The sequence below is a fragment of the Perognathus longimembris genome, chromosome 14, assembly GCF_023159225.1.
Source record: "Perognathus longimembris pacificus isolate PPM17 chromosome 14, ASM2315922v1, whole genome shotgun sequence".
NCBI classification, from domain to species: domain Eukaryota; kingdom Metazoa; phylum Chordata; class Mammalia; order Rodentia; family Heteromyidae; genus Perognathus; species Perognathus longimembris.
The window spans coordinates 34,810,282-34,816,077 of record NC_063174.1 but is presented as its reverse complement, the minus strand read 5'-3'; positions in this window follow the sequence as shown (position 1 = coordinate 34,816,077).

The following is a 5,796-nucleotide window of genomic DNA, read 5'->3' as shown; positions in this document are numbered from 1 at the left end:
TAGGAACACAGATATCTTTTCTGTTTTGAATATGGACGGGGCTCTGGGGTCTATAGAATATATCCCTTTTCTATAGTCTTTTATATAACTTTCAATTGATCTAGTAACTGGCATCTGTCACTAAGCCTGTAAATATGCTGACGTCTGAGCAAAACCTATACCTTTCGTGTGTTAATTAGCTCCCTCTTAGTTTCCATTCCTTCCTGGTCATTTCCTTCCCAGTCAAGCTGGGAAGAGTTCTTTTACTGGATGTCTCTCCGTTCCCCTTTCCTATCTCTCTTCATCACACATTCTTTGTGTATTCTCTGTGTCTTTCACTGTGCTACAACTGTTTTCATAGAGGTCATTCATGATATCTGTGTGCTTAATCTATTTTGAAATTCACATTGCTAACGTCTTGGTGACATTTGACCCTGATAACTAGGGTTTCCTTTAAATCCTCCCCTTTTCTCTCTCTCTGGCAATCTCAATGTTCTTGAATTTTCAGTTCCTTTCTTGTTTGCTTTTTTGTGTAAACACTTTCACTAGTAATTCTTACCGTAGCCACATTTTAAATAGTATTTTCTAAAGTTTGGATTTGGGCCACCTCTTCTTTCTGCTCTACTTAGATGTCCTTAGCCAGCCTTTATCCATGCTGATAATTCCCTGTTCTCTTTTTCCAGCCTAGATTTCACTCCTGAGTCAGACCATATGCCTACTCCTAGAAAAGTTTTGTTTTTCAGATACTTTCTACTTCATTTTTATGCTCACTTAATCAATGCAGGATGTAGCATTTTGATTGCATGGTGGCAGCTTTTTCTTCTCTAGTTTGCCTGCTACCAAGCATGCCTACTATTGTGGACTGTCTTGTCCTTCCTCCACCAAATTTACATATTGAAATATTAGCCTCAATATGAATGATCTGGATATGAGCCTTTTAAGGATTAATATTAAGGTAAATAACGGTAGGGCTCAAATCCAATAGGACCAGTGTCCTTAGAAGAAGAGGAAGAAATACCAGGAGTATGCACACACAGAGAAAAGGCCATGTGATGATACGGAGGGGAGGAAGCTATCTCCAAGACAAGGAGAGATGGCTTGATCCTTGATATCACTTTGATCCTGGACTTCCAGTCCCCAGAGCTGTTAGAAATTAAATTTCTGTTGTTTAAGCCCCTAGTCCATGGCTATCTCGTTATAGATTCTTTCATAAATAAATATGATTCTGTCACTGATCTGCTTAAATGTTTTCTTTCTATAGAAGTCCCTTCCAGGGTGACGTTGACCAAGATGCATTGTATTTATAAACTGACTTGTTGAATTGAAACATCTTTGTAGAACTGCTTAAAAATAATAACAATAAATCCCTTCCAGTTCCATTTCCTACCATGCCCATCTTCTCAGTTGTCTGACCTTGCTAAATAACAGGGTGTATTAAGCTTTTTATACACTTTTGCAAATGTTCCTTCCTTGGCTGGCTTGTTCACCCTTGTCCTGGTTACTCCCTTCCCTGATAATTTCCATTGGTCCTGCAGTCATCTTTTCTTCACAGAAGACTTTTGCTCCCCTTTTGGCTGAGAATTGTCCCAGAGCATTCCCAGACTTTTCCTAGCCCCAGACTGTGAACTCCTAATGGACAAGACTAAAGTCTCAATCAGCTTTCTATTTGGGTAGAAATTTGGATAATGCTTAAAACACATTAGGTATTCAGTAATGATTTTTTGTTGAATGAAGATAAAACACTATTAATTCTCAGGCATGCAAAAGAAAGTTTGAATTACCACAGTAAAAGAAAAGGTCCACTAGCAAAGAAGGCTCTTCTTAGGTCTATTTTGCCTTATAGTCAATTAGAAAAAAGCATGCTAGCTGCCCACGAAAAAGCAACATTTTCATTACTGTCACTATTGTAATAACAATAGTGACTTGATACTATATGGCTGAAGTATACCATAGATCATACATAAAACATCTCATTTTAATGTTCACAACAAATTGATGCAGTCGTGTTTATTATTATTGCCACTTACAGATGAAGAAATGGAAGCTTAGAGAAGTTAACACTCCCAAGTTATATATGGTGATATTAGTATTCAGTTGTAGATACTACTTGTTGCCCTACATGTTCTAGTTATGCCTATTTCCAATTCTAGTCTAGATGAGTTAATATGGTTATTTTGGGCCCCAGAGCCATAAGCAGAGGTGGCATATCAATTCTTGACTGAGGTCTGTTTCTCTAGCATATCTTATCTCCTGAGGTGAGCCCTGAAACCTGATCATAGCACTCACTAGCCTGTGACTCTAAATGGCTAGTAAGAGTGAAATCCCATGATGGTCTACAATGAAGATATGTGGAGAACAACAAAACTTTATAGTTTTAAAGCTACTGAGATTTGAAGATTGTTATACTACAGTGTGCTCAAGTCTATTGACTATTTAGTACTATCCCAGGTAGCTGGGCTGGCTGAGGGTGGTGACTCAAGACAAGATCAAGGACTATATATATAAAAAGGATTAGAGCTGTGAGTTTTCATTTCCTTCACTTCTTGGGGAATCTAAACAATCTCTATCAACACAAAGTAAGAATGCCAGATGCCAATTGCTTAACCAGAATTTTATTTGGGGAGGGGGGGTTAATGTATATATATATAATGCTTCATTTTCTTGAAGACCTTAAATATCTTAAGTAGGAGAGCCATGAAGGATGAACCTGCAATGAAGAAAAATACATGCATCAATTATTTAAGTGCATTGTGGAGTTAGTTGGCAAATGAATAGTACTACTCAAGAATGTAGCCCTTGAATTTTGCAAGATTTATCCACTTGAACATTTGTGGCTGGATAATTCTTGGTTGTTGGGATTATTTCATACAGTCTAGGATGTTTCACATGTTAACAGCATCTACTTACTACCTGCCAGCGGCATCACCACCCATCCCACTCGAGTGTGAAGATCAAAAATACCTCCAGACACTATTCTCAGTTTCCTGAGGACAAAAATTTCTCCCAACCCTCACTGGTTTATGGAAACTTGTAATAATGGTTTCTGTTATGTATTTCTACTACGAGTTGTACAATTTTTGTTTGGGAAAAATGCTTATATAGCAAGTTTAAAGAATTCAGGTATGTCAAGCCACAACTTTCTCCCTCTCTAAAAATATACCCCCAAAGGCCCCTTGATGTAAGTCAAGTAAGAGAGGCCTTGTTTAATATCCTTGGGAGATAGTTATGCATCATGGTGGTTGTGGAGGGCGTGCCTGAGTAAATTTGAACCAAGAAAAAAAAGTTGCAAGACTGTTCACTGATAAAGCAGCAAAGACAAGAAGGCAGACATGAAAACACAAAGGGACTGAGGTTTGAGAATAGTGTTGCCGCAAGATAGTCCAGGAGGAATATCCTGGTGTTTTCCTGGGGAGGAAGGAGGAGTGACAGAAGATTTTACAGTACATGAGGAAAATGTGTAAAGCTGAGTCAGAGGTAAGCTTGGAGAAACTCTGAGAACATGAGGCTCTGGGGCCCAGGTACATGCTCAAGGACTTGCTGATATAGTCCTGGCCTCTTTCTGTGATCTCATCACACTGCACTCCTCATACTGGTGCTCACCCATCCTGCCCATCTTGAGGTTCTTAGAATGTTCCATGTTCTTTTTGCTTTTGCATTTGCTGATCCATCTTGGAACTGATTTCCTTACCTCACCCCGACTCTCTAACTCCCTCTACCTAGCTAACTGTTAATGCTGTGCTTCAGAACCCAGCTCAATCTGTCTATTCTTTTGAATTTAGTATGTCTTCAGTAGATACTTTGTGTGAACTTATAGGGGCTGGATTTTCTGCTTCATACTTGTTTATAGTTGGATAGATACATGATCCAGAATGGGAGGAAAAGTGGTAAAAGTTGTAAACACACACACAAACACACAAACATACACACACACAGACTAAAAGGTACACACTTACCACAACAGTATTTTTGCTTTTGTCATTAAATTTTTTTAATTTTATTCTGTTCCATCAAAATTGGCTCCAAATCAGATCATTCTAAATGTCTCCTTAAGGGTTTGATAAATACTAGAACAAATGAAAAGAGTTTTCTATGACTTATTCCTTATCAAGTCAGTTTTTGTAAGGGACAAGGTCAAGACAAAATATTTAAAGCACTAATCATAAGCCCAACATTGTGCTTGGGGCTGAGGTGATGGTATTGAACTAGGCAGACCTGGAGTTGGTACACTAGACTACTAAGCCTTGAAATAGATCTATCTAATTTATTTGTGTGTCTGTCTGTCTGTCTGTCTATCATTCTATCAGCTTTCTACCTATCTTAACAAGGAATATACTCTGAAATGTAACAAGAGAAAAGTCTAACTCAATTATAGTTAAAGTACTTGTACTTATCGAAACTCATCAAAGAAAACTTATCTAAAGAAAATGTTACCTAAATCCAGGCATGAGAAAGTTTAAGAATTTTATTTCTTTGGGAATGGAGATTATTTTTCTTGGCGAGAATTGACAATACAAAGTGTTTTATTTTATTTTTTAAATTAAATTTAATTTGACAATCTCCCTATATAGTCAAGGTTAGCTTCAAATTCCTAATCTTCCAACTTTAGCTTCCCAAGTGCTGAGATTACGGGCATATTTCACCAAGCATGGCAACAAAATGTTCTTTTAGTAACTGTTTAAACCACTGCTAGGGCTTGACTCAAGGCCTCATTCTCTTACCCAGCTTTCTGGCTCAGAGATGTTGTTCTACCATTTGAGCCACACCTCCATATTACCACTTTGTGATTAATTTAGGATGGATTCTTGGAGACTTTTCTGACTAGGCTAGATTCAAACCAAGGTCCTCTATGTCAGTTTCCCAAGTAGCTAGGATTACAGATGTGAACCATCAGTACCTAGCAATAATCATTGCTGCTATATAAACAACCTCTGCACATATACACATACGCACATATACACCCATATATGAAATATATATATGTGTGTGTGTATATATATACACATATATATGTGTATATATATATATATATATCTTGGCTATGGCCAATAGTATTCCATAATATTTGAATTGGAATAATCTTACCTTCTCAAAATCATATACTAGTCATATTTATCTCTTAACCCTTTTGGTTCTTCTCTGTTTTCTCCCTCTCTAATGAATAAAGCTGCTTACTAGATATAACATATTTACAACATGGTCTCATTGACTATAGAATATCCTACTCAGGATAGTCTCATAATCATGCTCTGATCCCCACTTCTTTCCTTTTGTCCTCTCTATCCTATTGGAATGTTTAGGGACAATGCATAGCCTTCTCTCAGCATAACTTATGTGTAACAGTCTAGGTACTCCACAAAGCAGATGCTAAAACAGGAACTGATTAGGGGAGATACCTATCAAAGTGGAAAGAGAGCAGAGAGATGTCTGGGACCATCAGACCAAATGCAAATCTGACAGTGAGTGAAGGAGAGGAACGATTTGACAGAAGCATTGTAGGCTGCTGATTAGGTTGAGAGAAGCGTTGTAAGGTTCTTCAGTAGTCCTTGAGCCAGCATCACCCATCAGAGGAATACTCAGTCTTGGCATGCTTAGTCATTGCTTAGGAGCAGCTGGCAGGGCCATAGCACCGAGGATTTCAATGTTGCTCAGCAGTAGCTGGACATCTTTTTTAAAAAATAATTATTTATTGTCAAAGTGGTGTACAGATGGGTTACAGTTTCATATGTAAGGCAGTGGGTACGTTTCTTATATAATTTGTTACCTCCTCCCTCATTTTCCCCCTCCCCCCTTCCCCTTTCCCTCTCTCCCCATGAGTTG